A 24,085-nucleotide genomic window follows, 5' to 3' on the forward strand; every position below is an offset into this window, starting at 1 on the left:
ACACTAGGCCAGATGCCCCTAACAGATATATTCAGAGCATTTCATCCTAAAGCAGCAGAATACACTTTCTTTTTGAGTTCAAATGGAAGATTCTCCAGATCACATACTGGGTCACAAATCAGGCTCCAACCAATACAAAAAGACTAGGACTAAGGCTAATATGGCATCATGCGTATTTTCAGACCACAACACTTTGATCTTGAAATGATCCATGAGAAAAAATTTGGAATGACCACAGGTACATGGATGTCTAAGAACATCCGACTGAAGAACAAATGGGTTAACCATGAAATTAAAGAAGAAATAAAATGCATGAAAGGAAATGGCAATAAAAATACGACAGTCTAAAACCTTTGGGATGCAGGAAAGGCTTTCATAAGAGGGAAGCATATAGCCATATAGGGCTTCCTTAAGAAGCAAGAAAAGTTTCAAATATACAACCTAATCTTACACCTAAAGGAGCTGGAAACAGAACAGCATATAATGTGTAAAACCAATAAAAAAAGGAAAACAAAGATTAGAGCAGAAATAAGTGATATGGAAATACAAAACAAACAAACAAACAGTAGAACCCATCAATAAAACTAGGAACTGGTGCTTCAAAAGAATTAACAAAATTGACAAACCCCTAGCAGACTTATCAAAAAGAAAGAAGAAAGGACCCAAATAAATAAAATCACAAATGAAAGAGGAGAGATCACAACCAACACTGTGGAAATACAAACAATTATAAGAGCATATTATGGGCAATCTATATGCCAACAAACTGGGCAGTCTGAAAGAAGTGGATAAATTCCTAGAAACATATAAATTACCAACACTGAAACAGGAAGAAATACAACATTTGAACAGACCTATAACCAACAAAGAAATTGAGCAGGTAAGCAAAAATCTCCCAACAAACAAGAGTCCAGGGCTGGATGGCTTCTGGGGAATTCTTCTAAACATTTAAAAAAGAGTTAATACCCCTTCTTCTGAAACTGTTCCAAAAAATAGAAATGGAAAGAAGACTTCCAAACTCGTTCTATGAGGCCAGCATTACCTTGATGCCAAAACCAGACAAAGACCCCACTAAAAAGGAGAATTACAGACCATTGTCCCTGATGAACATGGATGCAAAAATTCTTAACAAGATACTAGCAGATTGAATCCAATAGGACATTAAAGGAATTATTCACTACAATCAAGTGGGATTTATTCCTGGGCTACAGAGTGGGATTTATTCCTGGGCTACAGATTTGATCTGCAAATCAATCAGTGCAATACACCATATTAATAAAAGAAAGAATGAAAACCATATGATTTTCTCAATAGATACATAAAAAGCATTTGATAAAATACAGCATCCATTCTTGGTAAAAAACCCTCAACAAAGTGTAAAACCAATAAAAAAAGGAAAAAAAACCAAAAAAAAAAATTAAAAAAGATGGAACAAACCTCAGCATCATAAAGGCCATATATGAAAGACCCACACTTAATATCCTCAGTGGGGGAAATCTAAGCTTTTCCCATAAAGTCAGGACACAACAGGGATGTCCACTCTCACCACTGTTGTTCAGTATAGTACTGAAGTCCTAGACTCAGCGAAAAGACAACAAAAAGAAACAAAAGGCATATGAATCAGTGCAGAAGAAGTCAAACTTTCACTCCTCACAGATGACATGATACTATATATAGAAAACCCGAAGGACCCCACCAAAGAATTGCTAGAAGTGTTACATGAATTTGGCAAAGTCACGGGATATAAAATCAACATACAGAAATCTGTTGTATTTCTATATACCAATAATGAAGCAGCAGAAAGAGACTGGAATTGATCCTATTTACAGTTGCACCAAAAACCGTAAGATACCTAGGAATAAACCTAACCCAAGAGGTAAAGGATCTGTACTTTGAAAAATACAGAATACTTCTGAAAAGAAATTGAAGAAGACACAAAGAAATGGAAAAACATTCCATGCTCATGGATTGGAAGATCAAATATTGTTAAAATATCTATACTACCCAAAGCAGTCTACACATTCAGCACAATACATATCAAAATAACACCAGCATTTTTCACTGAGCTAGAACAAACACTTCTAAAATTTTTTGGAACCAGAAAAGACCCCAAATAGCTAAAGTAATGTTGAAAAAGAAAAGAAAAGTGGGAAGTGTCACAATTCTGGACTTCAAGCTATATTACAAAGCTATAATCATCAAGACAGTATGGCACAAAAAACACACATATAGATCAAAGGAACAGAGTAGAGAACCCAGAAACGGTCAACTCATCTTCCACAAAGCAGGAAAGAATATCCAATGGAAAAAAAAGTCTCTTCAACAAAGGGCGTTGGGACACCTACATGCAAAAGAATGAAGCTGGGTCACTTTCTTATACTGTATACAAAAAATAAACTCAAAATAGATGAAGGACCTAAATGTGAGATCTGAAACCAATAAAAATCCTATGAGACAGGGCAGAAAGTAATTTCTCTAACATTGTCTATAGCATCATTTGTCTACATATGTTTCCTAAAGCAAGGAAAACAAAAGCAAAAATGAATTATTGGGACTACATCAAAATAAAAAAGCTTCTGCACAGCAAAGAAACAATCAACAAAACTAAAAGACAACATACTGAGTAGGATATTTGCAAATGATAAAGTCTTACTAGCTCAAATATTTAAAGAACTTATACAACTCAACACCAAAAAAACCCCCAGTAATCAAATTAAAAATAGGTATAAGATGGGTGTCAGGGTGGCTCAGTTGGTTGAGCATCTGACTCTTGATTTTGGCTCAGGTCATGATTTCAGGGTCATTGGATCAAGCCCCATTTTGGGCTCTGTGGTGACCGTGGAGCCTGCTTGCGATTCTTTTTCACTCTCTTCTCCTCTTTCCAGCTCATGCTCTCTCTTTCTCTCTCTCTAAAAAAGAAAAAAAAAGCAAAGAAAAGAATAGACATCTCTCCAAAGAAGACATACAAATAGCCAACAGAGGCAAAAAAAGATACAGCACATCACTCATTATCAGGGAAATGCAATTCAAAATCACAATGAGATACCACCTCACATCTGTCAGAACGGCTAAAATTAACAACTCAGGAAACAACAGATGTTGGCAAGAATGTGGAGAAAGGGGAACCCTTTTGCACTGTTGGTGGGAATGCAAACTGGTACAGCCACTCTAGAGAACAGTAAGGAGGTTCCTCAAAAAATTAAAAGTAGAACTACCCTACAACCCAGCAATTGTACTATGAGGTGTTTATCTGGAGGATACAAAACTGCCGATTCAAAGGGGCACATGTACCCCAATGTTTATAGCAGCATTATCAACAATAGCCAAATCATGGAAAGAGCCCAAATGTCCATCAACTGATGAATGGATAAAGAAAATGTGGTGTGGACACACACACACACACACACACAATGGAATATTGCTCAGCCACCAAAAGGAATGAAATCTTGCCATTTGCAACAACATGGATGGAACTAGAGTGTATTATGCTAAGTGAAATAAGTCAGAGAAAGACAAATACCATATGATTTCACTCATATGTGGAATTTAAGAAACAAAACAGGCGAACATATGAGAAGGGAAGGAAAAATAAGGTAAATCTAGAGAGGGGGGCAAGTCATAAGAGACTATTGACTATAGAAAACAAACAGGGTTGCTGGAGGAAGGTGGGGGATGGGCATTAAGGAGGACACTTGTGATGAGCACTGGGTGTTATATGTAAGTGATCACTAAATTCTTCTCCTGAAACCAGTTCTACACTATATGTTAAATAACTTAAATTTAAATAAAAACTTGGAAAAAAATAAACAAAATGAATAAAATGTTAATTTCAACAAAAAAGTACCTTAAAGATCCAGAATATTGTTTGACCAAATATCTGGGCACTGTGGCTTAGCTATGTTGATACATAAAATTAACCACTATTCCTTCTTTTTGTTTTACTTTCTGGGAAGTCTCATTAATTTATCTTCTACTTTATTTTACAGATCTCTTCAGTTTTTCACTTTAGCTTGCATCTTTCATGTTTGGGACATTTCTCAAATCTCCTGTGATCCTTGGTTGTCCGTTTGTATTTGAACATGGGCCTCTTTAAAGTGGGTCATAACTCTGTATTCGTGGTTAAAGCTTATAACTATAGGGACATTGAAGGATCCTTCAGTGTCAGCATTTGTTAGCTTTTTTTCTTGTGCTGGGTAGATATTTGATTGTTCTCTGTCTATAAGCATTCTGGGTGCTAAATTGAGGAAGAAATCTTTACATTCAGGGTGTAAAATTTTACTTAATTACTTTGCTTTTAGTATTTTTTTTTCCTACTCTCAGTTGTAGCAGCTACCCTTCATCCAGAGAACTTCTCTTTAACTCTCTCAAGAAAATATGGGGCGCCTGGGTGGCGCAGTCGGTTAAGCGTCCGACTTCAGCCAGGTCACGATCTCGCGGTCCGTGAGTTCGAGCCCCGCGTCAGGCTCTGGGCTGATGGCTTGGAGCCTGGAGCCTGTTTCCGATTCTGTGTCTCCCTCTCTCTCTGCCCCTCCCCCGTTCATGCTCTGTCTCTCTCTGTCCCAAAAATAAATAAAAAACTTTGAAAAAAAAATTAAAAAAAAAAAGAAAATAAACCATAGTCTTCTGCTGGGATGGTGAAGGGATAGTTGTTTGGGTGTATGGAGTGGAGTATCAAGAGTTCATTTTCCTTAATTGACTTTCAACCATTCCTTGGAGTTTTAACCTTCAGACTCACTTCCAGAGGTACCTGGTACCACCTATTTCTAAACCTTTTGGAACTTCTGCTGTGCAAATTAGGTTTGCTTTCTTGGCTTTCCTTACTTCCAGCCATGAATTCAGGTTTTCGAGGTAGTTCGTGTTTATCCACTTTCCAGTTTGCAAAGTCTTGTTGCTGTTGTTTTCTTTTCCATGTTGTTTCTTCTTGTTGGGTGTATCTTAAAAACCCTTTTGTGGTAATTTTAGGAGATTTTAAGAGCATGTATAAGTTAATGCATGCATTTGGTGTGTCAGCTTTTTGTTTCTTAGAACTTATGGAAATTTTCAAACACATGCAGAAGTAGAGTGAATAGTAATATGAGTCCTCATGAATCCTTTTCTCAGCTTCAAAAATGATAAATTGTCAGCATATGGCCAATCTTTTATGTATATTCCCCCATATCCTCTAGATTATTTTATAACAGTCATAGACCTGACATCATGTTATCTATAAATCTTCTGCATATCACTCTGAAAGATATTTTTCTTCAAAAAGCAAAATTATAATGCCATTATTAAGACCCAAGTAAACCTAATAATTCCTTGATATCAAATAACCACTGAGTGTTCAAATTTCCACAATTTTATCACTAAATTTTTTTACATTTGGCTTATTCAGATTTGTATTAAAATAAGGTCTAATGGTGAAGATCTTTTTTTTATATAAGTGAAGATGTTTTTTTAAGTTTATTTATTTATTTTGAAAGAGAGAGCCTGAGCATCAGCTGGGGAGGGGCAGAGAGAGAGGGAGAGAGAGAGAATATCAAGCAGGCTCCCCTGAGCCTGACAGCTCAGAGCTTGATGAGGGACTCGCTCACGAATTGTGAGATCATGACCTGAGCTGAAGTCAGAAGCTTAATGGAATGAGCCAGCCAGGCAACGCTAAATATGTGAAGATTTTAATAGACATTTCACCCAAGAAGATCCACAAATGGCTTTTCAGCAACAGGAAAAGATGTTCAACCTTTAGAGAAATGCAAATTAAAACCACAGTGAGATACCACTACACATTTGTTACACAACACACACACACACACACACACACACACACACACACACACCACCCCTTCAATTAAATGGCTATAATTGAAAAGACAAAAAATAACAAATGTTGGCAAAGATATGGAGAACCTGGAACCTGCATTGCTGGTAAGAATATAAAATGATACAACCAATTTGGAAATAAGCTTTTTCACAGTTTCTTAAAAGGTTAACCATAACCTTTAACCATAACCACTGTGGTAGTTCTATTAGGTATTTACACAAGTGAAATGAAAACATATGTGATTGACTGTTAATACTAGCATTAGTCATAATAGTCCATCCCTAGAAACAATACAAATGTCTGTCAACTGGTGAATGGACAAAATAATGAAGTATATCTCTACAATGAGATTCTTTTCAACAATCAAAAGCAACAAACTACTGAGATATGCTACAACACGAATAAACTTCAAAAACATTATGTTCAGTGAAAAGAGCCAGATGCAAAAGACTACATATTGTTTGATTTTATATAAGTGTAATATGCATAAAAGGCAAATTTATAGAAGCAGAAAGCAGACTGAATGGTTTCCGATGGTGGGCACAGTCTTTTTTAATCTATAGGTTTTCCACTTTCCCTTTTGCCTTTAATTTTTTGGTGAACACTTACCTTTTTATCCTTGGCTTTTTCTTGACTCACCTAATACTAACATCCTGTATACTGTTTCCCCTCCAAAGTTGCTAAATGAAACTTCCCTATCCTTGGTCACAATGTTTTCTCTTAGGGCTTGCCTTTTCAGCTTTTTAATTTGGTTGTTGAAAGTATTAAATCAGAAAATGTGAATAATTTAGCATGATTTCAGGCATGTAGTTTGCATTTAAATAAGTGGTATTTATATTGAGATTTGGAATCAATAGGATATACACACACACAGTATAGGAGTGCTGACGATACTGATTCCATCTTTGGCCCTCCATTTTGTTCATGTCTAAATGATGACCTCTCTTGGCTACTTATTCTGGGCTACTTGGAAGTTAATATACATGCCTTAGAAATGCCCTCCAGGGCTTGTTTTGGCCTCCCATGCATGAACCTGTTAGAGATTACAGTCTTTCCCCTTCCTGATACACAGGTGGTGCCACAAGATTTACTTAAAGGTTAGCTGTCAATTAGATGCCTGTGAACCTTTTGATCTTACTACAGTGCTTTTCTGTGTCTCCTGTCACTCTATAAAATCTGTGGACCAGGGTTTGGATTTTGTGGAGAATAACTGTGTAACTTCTGTGGATCATCATTCACTTGATCCCTGCCCTGTCAGTTATCGTCAGTAAAACTCTGTGTATATTGTTTGGAGTTGCCTGCTTTGTTTTCCGCTCTTAGAGTGCTTTCTCAGTTTGGGGTATACTTTACTGTTTTTCCTCCACTTTCTAACACACAGAGAAGGAGAAAGAGAGGCAGTCACAGAGGGAGGGACCCTACAGAAGTTGTTTAAGGAATTGGCTCATGCAGTTGTAGAGCCTGGCAAGTCTGAAATCTATAGGACAGCCAGGCAGGCTGGAAATTCAGGTAAGAGTTGATGTTGCAGTCTTGAGTCTGAAATCTACAGGGAAGGCCAGGCAGGCTGGAAACTCAGGCAGGTTTTCTGTGTTACAATCCACGGGCTGAATTCCTTCCTCTGGAAACCTCAGTCTTTACACTGAAGTCCTTCAACTGATTGGATGAGGCCCACCCACATTATGGGAGGTAAAGTGCTTTACTGATTTAAATGTTAATAACATTAAAAAAATACCTTACTAGCAACATCTAGACTGGTACTTGACCAAGCACCTGGGTACCATAGCCTAGTCAAGTTTACACATAAAACTAACCATCACAGTACCTATTATTATCTCTCCACTTTGATTTTCTTTACTCAATGCTGAATTAATGGACCAGGTTTTTAGTAGTACTTGGGGAGAAGAACTCAAAGAAAGAAGTTCAGCAGAAATCTGGCTCAGATGAGCTAGGGCAGTGGTTTTCAATTATGGCAGTTCTTAGCTCAGAATGCAAATTAGAATCATCTGGGGTGGTTTGAAAATGAAGAGTGGCCCCCATCACACATCAGTTGAGACCCAGGTGATTTAATTGGTTTGGGCTGAGAGCCTCTGAGCTAGACACAGCTTAGTCCCTTGCTACCCAAGTGTCACCTGGGATTTTGTTAAAGTGCAGTTTCAGTCCCATGCGGATTAAGAGTCTGGAAGAGTTAAAGGTTTGCCACAATTCCATTCCAATGTTTAGGGTCCAGTTTTAGTGTTTGGCAATATTGTAAAAAGACTGAATTTGGTTCATTGTAAATTCAGGTAATTATTGATTTGATCAGTAGGTTTTCCTCTTTTAACATGCCATGACAGTATGAAAAAGTGAGCACAAGCTTATATTGCCTTGAATTGTTTCTGAAAGGAAAAATGATTTGGTAAGTACTTGGCCTTTAATGTGGAATTTCTCAGCAACCAGAGTCATTATGTGGATTTGGGGAAAATGAATGTTTAAAATGTTCTTAGACCATTCTTAGTTGACAGACGATTGCATTTAGAATTTACAGTGTTAGAAAAATGACAGTTGGTGATTTGGAATCTTTACACAAAAAGGTCTGTTTTGAAATAAGAAATACTGAAAGTCAGTGAGAGAGATACAGGAGGGACTCATTTTGCTCATTTTTTAAACCTAACTTTAACTTAGAGATTAGTGGTCCTGGAAAGGTAGTGCTCTGGGTCATCATGGACAAGAATCAGGCTGTGCGTCACCAAATCCCATACTTTGACATTTACTTGCTTGGGATTTTGGAGAAATACCTTTCCAATGGTAAGTTTGCTTATTTTAAAGTAGGGTCACACACCCACAAACCATCTCACATGGTTTTTCATAAGAGTGAAAATAGCCCATTTAAATGTGTAGTACAAAGGAAGTATTTAGCAATGCTTCTTTCTTTCTTTCTTTCTTTCTTTCTTTATTTTTAATTTTTTTTTAACGTTTATTTATTTTTGAGAGAGAGACAGAGCATGAGTGGGGGGAGGGTCAGAGAGAGAGGGAGACACAGAATCGGAAGCAGGCTCCAGGGTCCGAGCTGTCAGCACAGAGCCTGACATGGGGCTCGAACTCGTGAACCACAAGATCATGACCTGAGCCGAAGTCGGACACTTAACCGACTGAGCCACCCAGGCGCCCCAGCAATGCTTCTTTAGAGTGAGTAAGAAGATACGGCCAGTGAGAATGTCCACTTGCATTGATTGAAACCAGCATTGAGTTCTTAGCATAGCAATTCTTGCATATAATTATAAAATAATGTTTTAATAAGTGAATAAATTTTGCTTTACTAATCAATCTCTAGTGTTTTTGGCTAAAGGGATCCACTTCTCTGGGGCTGAAACTTTAGAGCTAAGAAACCAGATCTTGTATTCCTGGTGAAATCACTGAGATATTTTATCAAAAGAAGTGCAATTCAAAACAACTTGTTTTTGTTTATTACATACCTACCCTTCTGATCTGAACTTGAAGCCTGTCCAGTAATACATTAGAGTGAGGAAATTCCTACCTCCCTTGCCTTAGAAGCCCAAGTTATTTTAGTGAGGCCCATAGACTCCCCTGCAAAAAATGGTCAAGGGACTCTGATGCAGTGAATTGTACTTGTATTTGTGAAAAAGTCTTTAATAAATATAGTCTATAGTTGTAGTTGGCAGATCATTTTTCTTTTTGCCTGCATATTTCTGTGTAATGGCAGGAAAACACTTAAAAGCGTACTTCTGCTGGTGGTTGTTTTATAAAGGAATATTTAGGGTCAATGCCCCTTCTTATTCCCATTTGTCCCTTTCTGTCTGGCTACAGCCAGTTTTAGGAAAGGAACTATACATTTTGAGGAAGAACATTTTTTCACTTGAGTTATTACCTAGTGCAAGACATACTTTGTCTTTTTAAAAATCTAACTAAAAGACACCTTTTGCACTTTCCCTTATGAAACTGTGTTAAATCATTTTGGTTTCAAGGAATGGAGCCTTACTCCCTCTGTCTAAAGGGGGGAAAAAGGATTTATTGCAAAGAGTCATGTGGACTGGAATTGGAAGTTTTGTGGATCTCTTAAAAACTCTAGGAATTCATTCCTCTCCCAGTGTCTCCCTTTTGGGTCATATAGCACATAGTAAATGGACTACGATTAATATTTGTAGAATGAATGAATAGCTTTTTCTCTTATTACCTCTGCTTCTCTCCCCATGTTTGCTTCATTATCCTTTTGTTATTAACTAGTCTGCGTCTATTTTTAGGATTAATTCCATAGGGAGAAAATATGACTGATTCAGCAAGTTATCATGGATCCTCTATTTGTACCCAGGGGGTCATACTGAGTCAAGTGTCTACCTTGGGCAAATCATTGACCACCTGCCTATATCTCTTTTTCTAGTCATGAGGCTTGTGTTAACCTGGACTAAGATATTGGAAATTGTAGGCACTGGGACTAATACGTCCACTATAGAAGTTTAACTCCAGTTTAAATTAATAGGGAAACTGGCTGGGAAAGAAGAAGAAAAGAGAATTAATATCAAGGGGCTGTTAATTATAGGACACATCGTAACCTTTTTTTATGTATCATTTAACCTCTTCATAGTACTGTATTGTAGGTTTAATATTATAATTTTAAATATAAGAAAAGTGCATCTTAAAGATGTTAAACAGTCTTTCACAAAGTCACTTTGTAAGTATGTGGTGGAGTCTGGGATGTAAACCTAAGTCTCTTTGCCTCCAAATAATCTCCTGTTGTTAAAGCACCTTGCTTCAGAAGAGCTTTATCCAATGGCAATGGAAATATAATGCAGGCCACATACGTAGTTTAAAGTTTTCAAGTGACCGTACTAAAAGAAGTAAAAAGAGACAGATGAAATCAATTTTAATAATATATTTTATCACGAGTGAGGTATTATACATTCTTTATCTCATAGCAATTATTCAATATGTGAATTCAATTCACTATACCTACAACACCTCTTGATTTAGATTAACCACATCTGGCTAGTGGTTGCCATATTGGACAGCGCAGCAGTTGAGTATGAATGTCTATCTAACCATTTGTTACAGTTGTGATCTGCATTGAACCTTTCAGGCTATCAGTTACTGATCCATTAAATGAAGGATATTAATATCTCATATACCTGAACTGTAGAGTAGTGCATTAGATAATTTATGTAGGACTAAGATTAAATATTCAAAATGGCTTCCTGGGAATTTACTCTGGGATGTCCATAATTGAGTTCCAGCTAATGATAATTGCTGCTAGCTGCTTTAGAGTGATTTTGTCAGGTAATCTATAAATCATGCTTTGAGTTTCTTGAAAGTCAGGTCTTTAACATTTTTGACAGCTTTCTGTAAGAAAGAAAAAGGTTTGGTTCCTGAGTGCTTTTCTGTGTGTATGCTTTAATGTGTGCCCCACAGTGATCTGCAAATTATTGACTATATATCTATATCTATATCTATATCTATATCTATATCTATATCTATATCTATATCTGTATCTGTATCTGTATCTATATATCTATATCTATATACTACCAACTAATTAGATAATCTAATTGTGGATATATAGTAGATATGTCACATTGTCATTTTTGTCATTTTCTATTAATAATGATCACAAATGAGGAAAAGTTAGTAAGCAGACATATCATCCTAGGTGTATTATTTGCTATCTTTTGATGGACGTTTGCCAAGGAACTTTGTTGACGGTATGTGTATTATATACCATTATAATGTGGTGTGTATGTAAGTACACACACATATACATGCAAATGGATACATATATGTAAGTGTATATAGAGAATGAAAAAGATAAAAAATAAGATATATATGTGTATATTTATATGTATAATGAGAAAGTCAAAGATATTAAGAATTAATAACAGTAGAAAATGTTATTTGTATTGTCTTTGCACCCTTGTTTAGAAGTGTTTATGAAACACTCAGCAGTGTTCTAGGCACTCTATGGTTTCTTGGATAAACAGTTGTGATAAAACACTCTGGTAAAAACAATTCAAATAGTCCCTTTCCTCATGGAGCTTACCGTTTTGTGAAAGAGATAGACATTAAATACAGTTATTGGAACACAGATGTGAGAAGTGTTATGAAATAAGAATACATTGTGCAGTGAAGACTTTCATGCAGAAATAATATTTAAACTGAGAACTAAAGGATGAAATGGAATTAGCCAAGCAAATGGGAAGAGAAGAAGGGAAGAGACATTTCAGAAACAAGTAACTGAATGTGAAAATACAAGATCTTGGAACTTTTAAAGAACTTAGAAAAAAAGATCAATGAGATATAAATAGTATATTTTTCACTTTAAAAGTTGGAGAACCAAAGCTGTGTGATGTTAAGTCATTTGTCTAAGATCATATATTAAACAGTTCACTAGGTAATATGGAATCTTAGGTTGTCCTTGCCTTTGCTTTTTTTTCCTTTTTAATTAATGTACAATAAAATCTATTGTTTTTGGTGTACAGCTTTATGAGTTTGGACAAATGTGTGATCATGTAACCATTACCACAGTCAAAATATGAAATAGTTCCATCACCCCCCAAATGCCCTTATTCAGCTCTTTTCTTTTTTCCTCCCCAGCCCTGACCCCTGACAATCACTGATCTTTTCTCTGTTCCTGTATTTTTGCTTTTACCATAATGTCATATAAATGGGATTTTATAATATGTAGTGTTTTGTGTCTGGCATCTTTGACATTACATAAGGCTTTTGTAATTGTTGTATGTATCAATAGTTTATTTTTATTTGTGAATGGTGTTCCTTTCTATGGGTGTACACGATTTGTTTATCCATGTAACATTTTAAGAAAATTTGCCTTTTTTTCCCTTCCCTTTTTGGTGCTTATAAATCTATAAATATTCAGGTACAGGCTTGTGTGAAAATAAATATTTATTTCTCTTGTGTAAATACCTAAGAGTGGAATTGCTGAATCATATGATAAGTGTAACTTTATGGTATGTTTATTAGAAACTTCCAGACTGTTTTTCAATGTGGCTGTACAGTTTGCTTTCCCTACAGGGATGTTTGAGTGTTTCAGTTGCTCTATATCCTTGCTAGCTCTTAGAGGTTGTTAGGTTTTTTTTCCCATCCTCATAGGTATGTAATGGCATCTCATTTTGGATTTATTTTCACTTGCAGTGACTAATGATTTAGAGTATATTTTCATGTGCTTTTTTACCATATGTGTGTTTTATTTGATGAACTTATCTCTTTAAATCTTTTGTCCATTTAAAAAAAATGATTATTTTGGTTTCTTAATAAGTTTTGGGAGTTCTTTGTATATTCTGGATATAAATTTTTGTCTAATATATGATTTGCAGATATGTTTTTCTAGTCTGTGGCTTATTTTGTATTGTTTTAGTAGTATCTTGGCAAAGCCAAAAGTTTTTATTTTGATGAAGTTCAATTTATCAGAAAAATTTTATGGATTATGCTTTTGGTACAACAATTTGTTCTATTGTTTTTTCTGAAAACTGTATATAATAGTTTTATGTCTTATATTCAGGTCCATGATACATTTTGAGGTTTTTGTTTTTGTTTTTGTTTTTGCTTAGAGATACCCATCTGTTCTAGTACTTCTTATGAAGAACACTGTCATTTCTCCATTGAACTGCCTTTGCATTGACAATATTTATGTGGGTCTATTTCTGGACTTTATAAGTTGAAAACTCCATGAGACAATACTATAATTTGTACTCTTAATTGTCAAACATGTTTTAAAGAACTCAAGGTGGAGAAATAGTCTATTTACCAGAAATTTACCATTTTCTTTTGTTCTGTCTTTATTTCTGATGTTTCACATTTTCTTCTGGTATTATCTCCTCTGTCTGAAGAACTTCTTTTTAGAATTTCTTTTAGAGACATCTCTCCTTTTTCTTTTTTTGTTAAATGTTTATTTTTTGAGAGAGAGCGTGAGGAGGGGATGGGGCAGAGAGAGAGGACAGAGGATCTGAAGCGAGCTTTGCACTGAAGGCAGTGAACCTGATGTGGGACTTGAACTCATGAGCCATGAGATCATGACCTGAGCTGAAGTCAAACTCTCAACTGACTGAGCCACCCAGGTGCCCCAGGAGGTCACTTGTTTAATAGATTCTCTGAAGTTTTTACTCATCTGAAAATCTCTATTTCATGTTTATTCCTGAAGGATATTTTCACTTGATATAGAATTGTGGTTTGAATGTTGTATTTTTTTTCAAGTCCTTTAAAAATGTGTGCCGTTTCTTTCTGGCCTCCATGGTCTCTGATGAAAGATCCTGCTTTGAAGTCATTAATACACTATAAGTAATGCATCATTTTTCCTTGGCCACTTAAATGTTTTGCCCTTAATTTTCAGAACTTTGATTGTCATATGTCTAGGGTTTTGGGGATTTACTCTTTTTGAGGTTCACTGAACTTTTTGAGTCTCTGGATTTATGTCTTTTGCTAAATTTGGAAAGTTTTTAGCCATTAATTTTTCAGGTATTTTTTCTGCAGTACATGCTTTCTCTTCTTTTGGGACTGGGATGATATGAGTACTAGATATTTTGGTATTGCCCTTCAGGTGTTGAGACTATTTTCTTTTAAAATATATTTTTCTCTCAGCTGTTTACTGGATAATTTATATTGACCTGTATTCAAGTTCAGTAACACTTTCCTCTGTCATCTTTATTGTATTGCCCATTTAGTGAGTTTTAAAATTTTTGTTATTGAAATTTTTCAGTTCTAAATTTTACAGTTGTTTCTTTGTTATATCTTCTTTTTCCTTGCTGAAACTCCTTTTTTCATTCATTTCAAGAGTTAACTGCTTTAACATCTTTGTCAGCTAATTCTAACATATGTATATCTTGGCGTTGATGTCTGTGAATTTTCTTTCCCCATGTAATTTGGAATTTTATTGTTTCAATGTAATGCTGAGTAATTTTGTATTATGTTCTGGACATTTTGAATATTATGTTATGAAACTCTGGGTCTTATTTACATTCTATGAAATGTTGATATGTTTATTTTAGCAAGCAGTCAACCCAGAGGGTTTAGGTTGCAAGTTCTGACCAGCACTTCTATGGTTTGTGGTTTCAGTGTTAATTACATTTTCAGTGCTATTGCAGTACTTTTTTGATCTCTCCTATGTGTTTGCAACCAAGTGGCCAGTCTGAGATCTGGGCAGTGGTCTGTAATTTAGCTCAGGCCTCAAGTCTTTGCTCTGGTGTTTAGTTAGGATCATATCCATTCATGTGCAGCTCAGGATGGGTTCACTTCCCAACTCCCTCCCTCTCTACAGTATTCCTAGTGCTTTTGGGTCCCTTAACCAGAAAACTGGGACTTTAGTTATTATATTGTGTCACACATGTCCTATGGCATCACCTGTGTTCAGGGCCAGGAGAAAAAGCAACAGGAATTCCCCCCTCACTCTTAAACCACAGCTCTTCTAGTAGGAAAGGAATTTTATTTTTCCTTCAAGTTTTAAGGCACCTGTGCGTCTCTCCCTGCTGTCACTGTTGCTATTGTCACTCCCACAGGATTGCCTGGGGAGTGAGGCATTAGAAAAGAGAAAATTAAAAATAATAAAAAAAAGAAAAGTTGGTATTTCCCTTATTCTGTCTGAATGCTAGGAATCCCCTTTTCTACTTGTTAAGCCAGAACTGGAGGGCTTCTCCAGAACTCTTTCTATTCACACCTTGGTGTTTACTCTGGTTTTGGTGTACCTTGAATTCAGACTGGGAGGGATAATGAAGGAAAAACAACAAACCCACTGTTGTTGTTTTGAATTCTGGGCTTCTTCTCCAATCCACCTGCTATTATTTACTGTTTGGAACTCTCAAATAGCTTACTCTGTGCATTATGTCCAGGTTTTATGGATGCATTGTAATGCTTTTTCCATCTTACCCAGAACCAGAACCCTAGGGACATGTATTATTAAATTCTGGCTAATGGTTTTAGTGGAGGAAAAGTAGTCACAAAATTATGTATTTGTGCTTCATTTTAGCTTTCACTTGTCATGACTAATTGCTTATTAGTTAATTAAGAATTGCTGTCTTGATGGGGCTCTTGGTATAGGAAGGTGAGTTTTCACTTTTACAAATCTTTCAATTCACATGAAGAAGATAGACTTAGAAAATATTTCCCTGTGATAAAGGATATAATCATAGTGTGTGGTTTGGGAGTAAAACACTTAAAAGTTGCATGATATTTTTATGTTTTATGTTCTCTACTCATTATGGAAATGAGTATCACATGTACACAACCATTCTTTATAACTGCCTTGACATAGAAGGTAGTGTAGTGGAAAAATAATTTGGTTCAGATTTTGTAGTGTCATTTGGAATATTTCTTTAAGTTTTTCTGTCAGTTGTACCAAATACAAATTGACATTCAATAAGATAACTAAAGAGAACCTGGAGACTTATATTTGAATGATGCTGTCCATGAGTTATATAATGTAAGTTCTTAAGATCAAAGATTCTAGAACCACGTTACTTAGAATTGAATCTTGTTTACTTCTGGTTGTGTGACCTTGGACAAGTTATTTAAAATATTTGTTCATGTTTCATCCTTTTAAACTTTTCCTGGTAACAGTACCTACCTTACAGTGTTGTTTTTAAGATTAAATAAGTTAATTGTCTTTATCTGATTGACTTATTTCACTTAGCATAATACACTCTAGTTCATCCATGTTGTTGCAAATGGCAAGATTTCATTCTTTTTGATTGCCAAGTAGTATTCCTGTGTGTGTGTGTGTGTGTGTGTGTGTGTGTGTGTGAGAGAGAGAGAGAGAGAGAGAGAGAGAGAGAGAGAGAGACCACATCTTCTTTATCAGTTCATCAGTTAATGGGCATTTGGGCTCTTTCCATACTTTGGCTATTGTTGATTTCACTCATATTTGAAATTTAAGAAACACAACAGATCCACATAGGGGAAGGGAAGGAAAAATAAGATAGAAACAGAGAGAGAGGCAAGCCATAAGAAACTCTTAAATACAGAGAACAAACTGAGGGTTGCTAGAGGGGAGGTGGGTGGGAAGATGGGCTAAATGGGTGATGGGCATTAAGGAGGGCACTTGTTGGGGTGAGCACTGGGTGTTATATGTAAGTGCTGAATCACTGGGTTCTACTCCTGAAACCAGTACTACATTTAACTTGAATTTAAATAAAGAAACTAAATTACTTGAAAGAAAAAGGTAAGGTTGAATAAGTTAATATCTGTAAAGCACTTAGAACAGTGCTTGTCACTCTCATTACTTTGGAAAATTGGATCTGTTGGAGTTAATAATAGTACTGATATTTATTGATGATTTAAGTACCAGGTACTTTGTTTACTTAATCTTTATCACCACTCTACATTTGTCAGATTATGAAATTGATATAAAGAGAATTTGTTCAAGATCACATGGCTAGTAAAGTGGCTGAGACAGAATTCAAAGCTAGGCAGTTTGGTCTCAGAATTCATGCTTGTAGCTACTACATCATATTATCAGAAATGGATAATCCGTAGATATTATTTTAAACTGATGGTGTATGACTATCAATACTATCTTTATTAGTGGGTAGAGTTTTGCTGTGGAGCATATTTTGTTCATATATATGAATGTTTTTTAGTTTTAAATTTATAATTAGAGATTTACCTGTTTTAAATGGCAGAAAAAATACTTATACACCTTATAAGAAAACAATAAACAAAAAACAACAGATACATACATTCCATCTTCAGTAAAACCATAAGGTATCTCTAGCCTTCATCTACAGGATAGGGAGATATAAAGCAGGAGGGAGAATTATAGATAACTTAGCAGTGAGAATGTCAAATCTGACCATCTGCATATGACATACCATTGATAAGCAAACTGATTCATCCAGCATAACCTGAGAAAGGATCAGGAATCAGAGCTGCTAGGTATTACAGAAGACGGGATGAGAATGTGGGGGAGAGGTGAAGTGGGATGCAAAAAGGATTATTTAAATTAATAGTATTTCCAGATGCTAATGATTACTGCTTCCCTATCTCTGCAGCATTCTACCTAGTCTATGAGAACTGAATCTGAGAGAAGACAGAGGAGAGAGTTGAGTGATAAGTGAAAATCTGCATATTAGTGATACTCCTAGTTCCTTCCTATGCTTTAGCTCTGAAGTATTAGCAACAAGGCTTACAACTGCCTTTCTATCCTCACACCTGTTTAGATAGGAGATTGCAGGATCCTTCTCTGAAGAAATGATAGACTCCAGAGAAAATCTCTATAGGTAATGACTTGTGGGCTTTCCTGATGAAAAGAAAAACGAGTTGGTGTGATTGTTATACAGTGAATCTGGTAACTTGTCAAGCATTGCCCACATGCACACAGCTTCCAGTTGCCTTTTTAAATATCTGAGATATGAACATAGAACCAGTTAACCAACAGTCAATTGAGGACAGCCTCCAACAGAAAGAAAGATACCAAAATGAAGAAATACACAGAAAGAGCTCTGAAGAAAGGGAGATGGTTAGGAAAAAGAAGAAACCTTAAACAAATATTATCAATACCTTATACGAGATAAGTAGATTTGGCATCCATAAAATAATGCTATGAAAAAGGAAGAATAAGAGATTAAGAATTATTGGGACTCCATAAAAATAAAAGGCTTCCGCACAGTGGAGGAAACAAATGACAAACCTAAAAGGTAACCTACAAAATGGGAAAAGATGTTTGCAAATGACCTGATAAAGGGTTAGTGTCCAGAATATGTAAAGAACTTACAAAACTCAACATCCTCAACATGAATAATCCAATTGAAAAAATGGGCAGAAGACATGAACAGACATTTCTCCAAAAAGACGTACAGATGGCCAACACATACATGAAAAGATGCATAACATTACTGATCATCAGGGAAATGCAAATCAAAACTACAATGAGGTATCCCCTCACACTTGTCAGAAGGACTAGAATCAACAACACAAGAAACAATAGGTGTTGGTAAGGATGTGGAGTAAGAGAAACCCTCTTGAATTGTTGGTGGGAATGCAAACTGGTGCAGCCATTCTGGAAAACAGAATGGAAGTTCCTCAAAGAATTAAAAATAAAACTACTGTATCCCCTACTGGGTATTTACCCGAAGAATATAAAAATACTAATTCAAAGTGATACATGCACCCTGATGTTTGTAGCAGCATTATCTACAATAGCCAAATTATGGAAACAGCTCAAGTGTCCATTGGTTGCTGAGCGGATAGAGAAGATGTGGTGTAGGGGCACCTGGGTGGCTCACTAGGTTAAGTGTCTGACTCTTAATTTTGGCTCAGATCATCATCTCACAGTTCGTTCAAGTTCAAGTCCCACACTGGGCTCTGTGCTGATAGTGCAGAGCCTACTTGGGATTCTGTCTCCCTGTCTCTGCCCTTCCCTCTCCCCCTTTCTCTCAAAAATAATCCCCCCTCTCAAAAATAATCATTAAAAAATTAGATGATGTGATACACACACACACAATGGAATATTATTCCATCATAAAAAATAATGAAATCATGCCATTTGCAACGACATGGATGGAGGTAGAGAGTATTATGCTAAGTGAAATAAGCCTGAGAAAGACAAATATTGTATGATTTCATTCATATGGAGTTTAAGAACAAAACAAAAGAGCAAAAGTAAAAACAAAGAGACAAATCAAGAAACAGACTATTAATTCTAGAGAACAAACTGATGATTACCAGTGGAGAGGTGGGTGGGAGGATGGGTTAAATAGGTGATGGGGATTAAGGAGTGCACTTGTGATGAGCACTGGATGTTGTATGGAAGTGTTGTTTCACTATATTGTATACCTGAAACTAACATAACACTATATGTTAACCAACTGGAATTTAAATAAAAACTTAAAAAAATAAAATAAAAGCAGGGGCGCCTGGGTGGCTCAGACAGTTGTGGCTACTTTGGCTCAGGTCATGATCTCATGGTTCATGAGTTCAAGCCCTGTGTCGGGCTCTGTGCTGACAGCTCAGAACCTGGAGCCTGCTTTGGATTCTGTGTCTCCCTCTCTCTCTGCCCCTCCCCAACTCACACTCTATCTCTCTCTCTCAAAAATAAATAAACATTAAAAAAAGAAGCAAAAAAATGCCGTAAGCAATAAAATATTCAATAGAAGGGTTAACTGGAGATAAGGAGATCTCCCAGAAAACAGAATTATGACATAGGGCACCTGGGTGGCTCAGTTAGTTAAGTGTCTGACTCTTGATTTCAGCCCAGGCTATGATCTCACAGGTTTGTGGGTTTGATCCCCATGTAGAGCTATGCACTAATAGTGTGGAGCTTCCTTGAGATTCTCTTTCTTCCTCTCTTACTGTCCTTCCCCTATGCTTGTACACTCTGTCTCTCTCTCAAAATAAGTAAACTTTAAAAAAAGGATTAAGAGATAATGAGATGGGAAATAGGAGAAAGAAGATATGGACAATCAGTAGCAGACATCTAACATCTGACTTTTAGGAGTTCCCAAGAAAAAGAACAGAGAAACAAAGGGGAGGAAATTTTCAAATGAATTAAAAAGGAATAATTGCTAGGACTGAAAATGTGTTTCAAGTTTAAAGAAACTCACAGGTGTGCCCAGCACAAAGGGAGTTAGAAAAGGTCCACACCAAGACACATGGTAATGTAATTTTCATACTCTAGTTTGGTCCCCTTGACCCATTTTAATCTCCTCTTACCCTTGCTTTTTCTTCATTTAAGAGGCTGGAAAGATAAAAACTTGCTTTGCTAAATAGCTATGGCCAAGTGTGATAAAGTGCTAGCCTATAAAATGTAAGTAGAAGTCTAAAGAATTTCTGGGAAAACTTTTGTTTTTTTTGATATAGGCTGTACTTCTTTTAATGGCTGGAGCTACAGTGGTCATTTTTTGACCATAAGAATCACAGAGGTCTTAGAGCTGACATGGTTCAACTGCTGATTTAATGATATAAGCAACCACCCACCTCTGGATTTCTTGTAATGTTGGCGGATAGGAGCATACCCTATTTGGCTAATCCACTGTATGTTGATTTTCTTTTACCTGCAACTAAATACAGCCCTAACTATATACTTCCAGAAGATTTCCTCCACCTAAATAAATAAGTAAGTAAATAAATAAATAAAATTCACATATAAAGGATCAGGGTTATCAAGGATATCACATATCAGGGATAAGAATGGCATGAGATTTCTCAAAAGCAACATTAGGAACTGTGAGATAGTAGGAGTAAGCACTGAATAATTCAGAAATAAAATAATTTTCAATCTTGAATTTTATATTTGGCCAAATTATTAGGTGTGAATGACAGAGATATTCAAAGTTTTAAAATATTTCCTTCCTGTGTACTTTTTCTCAAGAAGCTAGTGGAAGGTGGGCTCCACCAAAATAAGGTATATATAAACCAAGAAATAGCAAAGTATACGATCTAGAAGCATGAGCTCTAACAGAAGAGATGCAAAAGGAATTCCTAGCATAGCCCAGAGAGCCAGTGCAGATTGGAACAGGGGCAGAAGATTTCTAGGGGGCCTAACCACAGAAAAAAACATCTGATAGGTTTGACTTTTAGAAAAATTATATTTAGAATGTCTCTATTACTATTGGAATGTGGGAGATTTACCCAGAGATTGAAAAAGAATAATAAAGTGTATGCAAATCAATTTTAGAAAAATGAAAAGGTATTAACAGAAAGGAATTAGAATCAGAGTATAATGTTTTAATCAGTAAGCAATATTTACTTAGTCATTATGAAAACAATTATGGATACAGCCCCAAATTATGTTTCAATCATATTGGAAGTCTGTGGTGGGGGAGACGAAGTGGGTATAAAGAGAAAATCCTCATACCATGTTAGATGCCAATACATTAGTATATACACATGATTTAGAAACATAGAGTTAAATGCCAAAAGCAGCGGTTGAATGAATGTAATGTGGTTATATCTGGGAATGGGAGCGCCTTGATGGTTGGATGACCAGGAGAGGGGTTGCCACAGGACTGTTGTGTTTTAAATCTTTCAGCACTGTTTGACCATGTGCATGTATTACTTTGGTAAAAATAATTCAGAAAAAGAAACCTCACAAGTAGAAGAACTCTGATATTTTTACATTTAAAATTTCCTGAGCATGTAGTGTTGTTTCAAACTGACATTTTTTTGCACATTTTCTTTACCCTTTCTGAAATGTTTCTCTTCCTTTTGTCTTCCTGGAAAAATCCTACTCAATTCACATGATTTGGCTAAAGTGAAGCCATCCTAGTCTTCCTAAGCAGAGTTAGAGTTTCCTTCTTGGTGCTATGGAATTTTGTGCAAACTTGTTTTATATCATTTATCTTTTGACAGTTATTTGCTTGCATGCTTATCTCCCTTCCAGGATGATCAGCTCTTTCAGAGTTAGGGAGGGGTGTTTTAATTTTTGCCTCCTCTGTAGCACTTAGCATAGTGCCTAATCGTAGTAGATGGTCAGTGAAAGTTGAATGAAGTAATTGATCTAGGATACAGAGTTAGGAAACCTGTGTTGAGGTCTAGCTTTGTTTTTCCCTTTGCCTCTTGCCTTGATCAAAGCACTTGACTTATTGTTGCCTTAGGATCCTTGTGGAAAAACTGTATGTGATGAACTTCAAGGTTTCTAGGAATTTGAAAATCTTTTATTCTTTTTTTTATTAATAGCCCTAACATTGCAATTTAAAATTCATGTAAAATAAAACTATTTCCTACATTTTACTTCCTAGCCCTTACCGAAATTTGTAATTGTGTCTTCACTGTTGTTTTTTAAAAAAATCTATTCTCTATAGACTGTAGCTTTCAGAAGACAAGGATATGGCTGTCCTGTTCAGCATTGTTTCCCAGTGTTATTAGATTTACATGTGGAGACACACAGTAAGTATTTGCTGAATAAATACATCCTGACAGTAATTTTATGGATGCTTCAACGATCCAGTTGTTCTTTCAGACATTTTAGAAAAATATCTTTAATTCAAAATCCAATAACTGGAATTTGCATATGGTCCTTATCATTGATGTAATATCACTTCCGTCTGCATATTTGGAATGGTTTTCCATTTCCTGTGTGTTCAGTGCTATTTCACTCTTTTAATTACTTCATCAAAATGTCTGTCTTTCATGAGGTCTTTCTGAGTTTATCTCTTCTTCCAAGTCTCAGCAACTTAGTGTATGAGAGCTGTGGTTTATATAAGACTTTTTTTTTGTGTGTGTGTGTGGGGGGGGGGACGAGTTTTTGTGGCTTGATAAAACACTCTTACGTTTAAATGAGTCAAATCTAAATGATTCAAATCTACAAGCTGGCTTTCCCTTGAATACATGTGAATAAAAAAGTCAAGGACTTGGCAAAGATTATTTTATACTTTGCCAAATCCGATATTTGGAAGTGCAGTTTAAAAGTTTAACCAAATTCCAAACGTCACTAAATTTATTCCTTTCTGACTATAAGTTGCAAATTGCCAAGAAACTAAATGAAAGTGTTTTTTTCTACCATTGGATATCTTCTAAATAATCTGCAGTCTTTAAGAGTCGTCTCTTATGCCCCTGGATGTATGTCCCAATTAAAAAGTATTCATTGTTGGGGCACCTGAGTGGCTCAGTTGGTTAAGCATCTGACTTGAGCTCAGGTCATGATCTCAGGGTTGGTGAGTTTGAGCCCCACATCGAGCTCTCTGCTGTTGGCACAGAGCCTGCTTTGGATCCTCTGTCTCCCTCTGTCCCTGCCCCTCCCCCCTCTCAAAAATAATACAAATAAGTAAACATCAAAAAAAGTATTCATTGTCATTATTCCAACTTTGTGCAACAACTTCATGTCATTTATCTATCTATACCTTCTCCTTCCCTCCTTGTCTCCTCTTGTCTTCGTCTTTCAGTGCCAGAAATGGCTATGTGATTTAGGTTATAGGCTAATCCAGGGGAATGTGAAGCAGGAATAGATCTAACTCTTTCTGAGTACTATATACTTCAAAGTAGACACGTCAGATACTTGCTATGTACTAGGCATTGTGTCAAATGCTTTAGTCCTGTAATGTGTTTTATTTTTCCCATTTTACTGAAAAGGAAATTAACACTCCTTGAGGAACAAGCAATTTTGACATCATTCAATAAAAAGCTAATCTTCGGAGGATGAATATAGTAGGAATAAATGTTATATATTGTGTGCAGGCCCTATTAAACACCTGCACATACAGAATTGATGAGACATGACTTGGCAACAATTCTTATGGGAAGCTTATAGAATTTTGTCATGGTAAGCTCAATATAAGTAGTGATATGATTAGACTACTTTTTGGCTACATTAAAGAAACAATAGTAGCTAGAATTAGGGAGGTGAAAAATCTCAGTTTGTTT

The 24,085-nt window shown here is 36.0% G+C and overlaps 1 protein-coding gene and 1 pseudogene across 14 annotated transcripts in view; one reads left to right on the top strand and one right to left on the bottom strand.

Moving 5' to 3' along the window:
- Window positions 1-4,978, bottom strand: part of LOC109265206 (proteasome subunit beta type-5-like) — a 53,109-nt pseudogene extending 48,131 nt beyond the window's left edge.
- ANKS1B (ankyrin repeat and sterile alpha motif domain containing 1B) overlaps window positions 1-24,085 on the top strand; it is a 1,073,811-nt gene that overhangs the window by 93,161 nt on the left and 956,565 nt on the right. The window lies entirely within an intron of this gene.

The sequence above is a fragment of the Panthera pardus genome, unplaced genomic scaffold (genome assembly GCF_024362965.1).
Source record: "Panthera pardus isolate Hobbes unplaced genomic scaffold, ASM2436296v1 HiC_scaffold_6, whole genome shotgun sequence".
Lineage (NCBI taxonomy): Eukaryota > Metazoa > Chordata > Mammalia > Carnivora > Felidae > Panthera > Panthera pardus.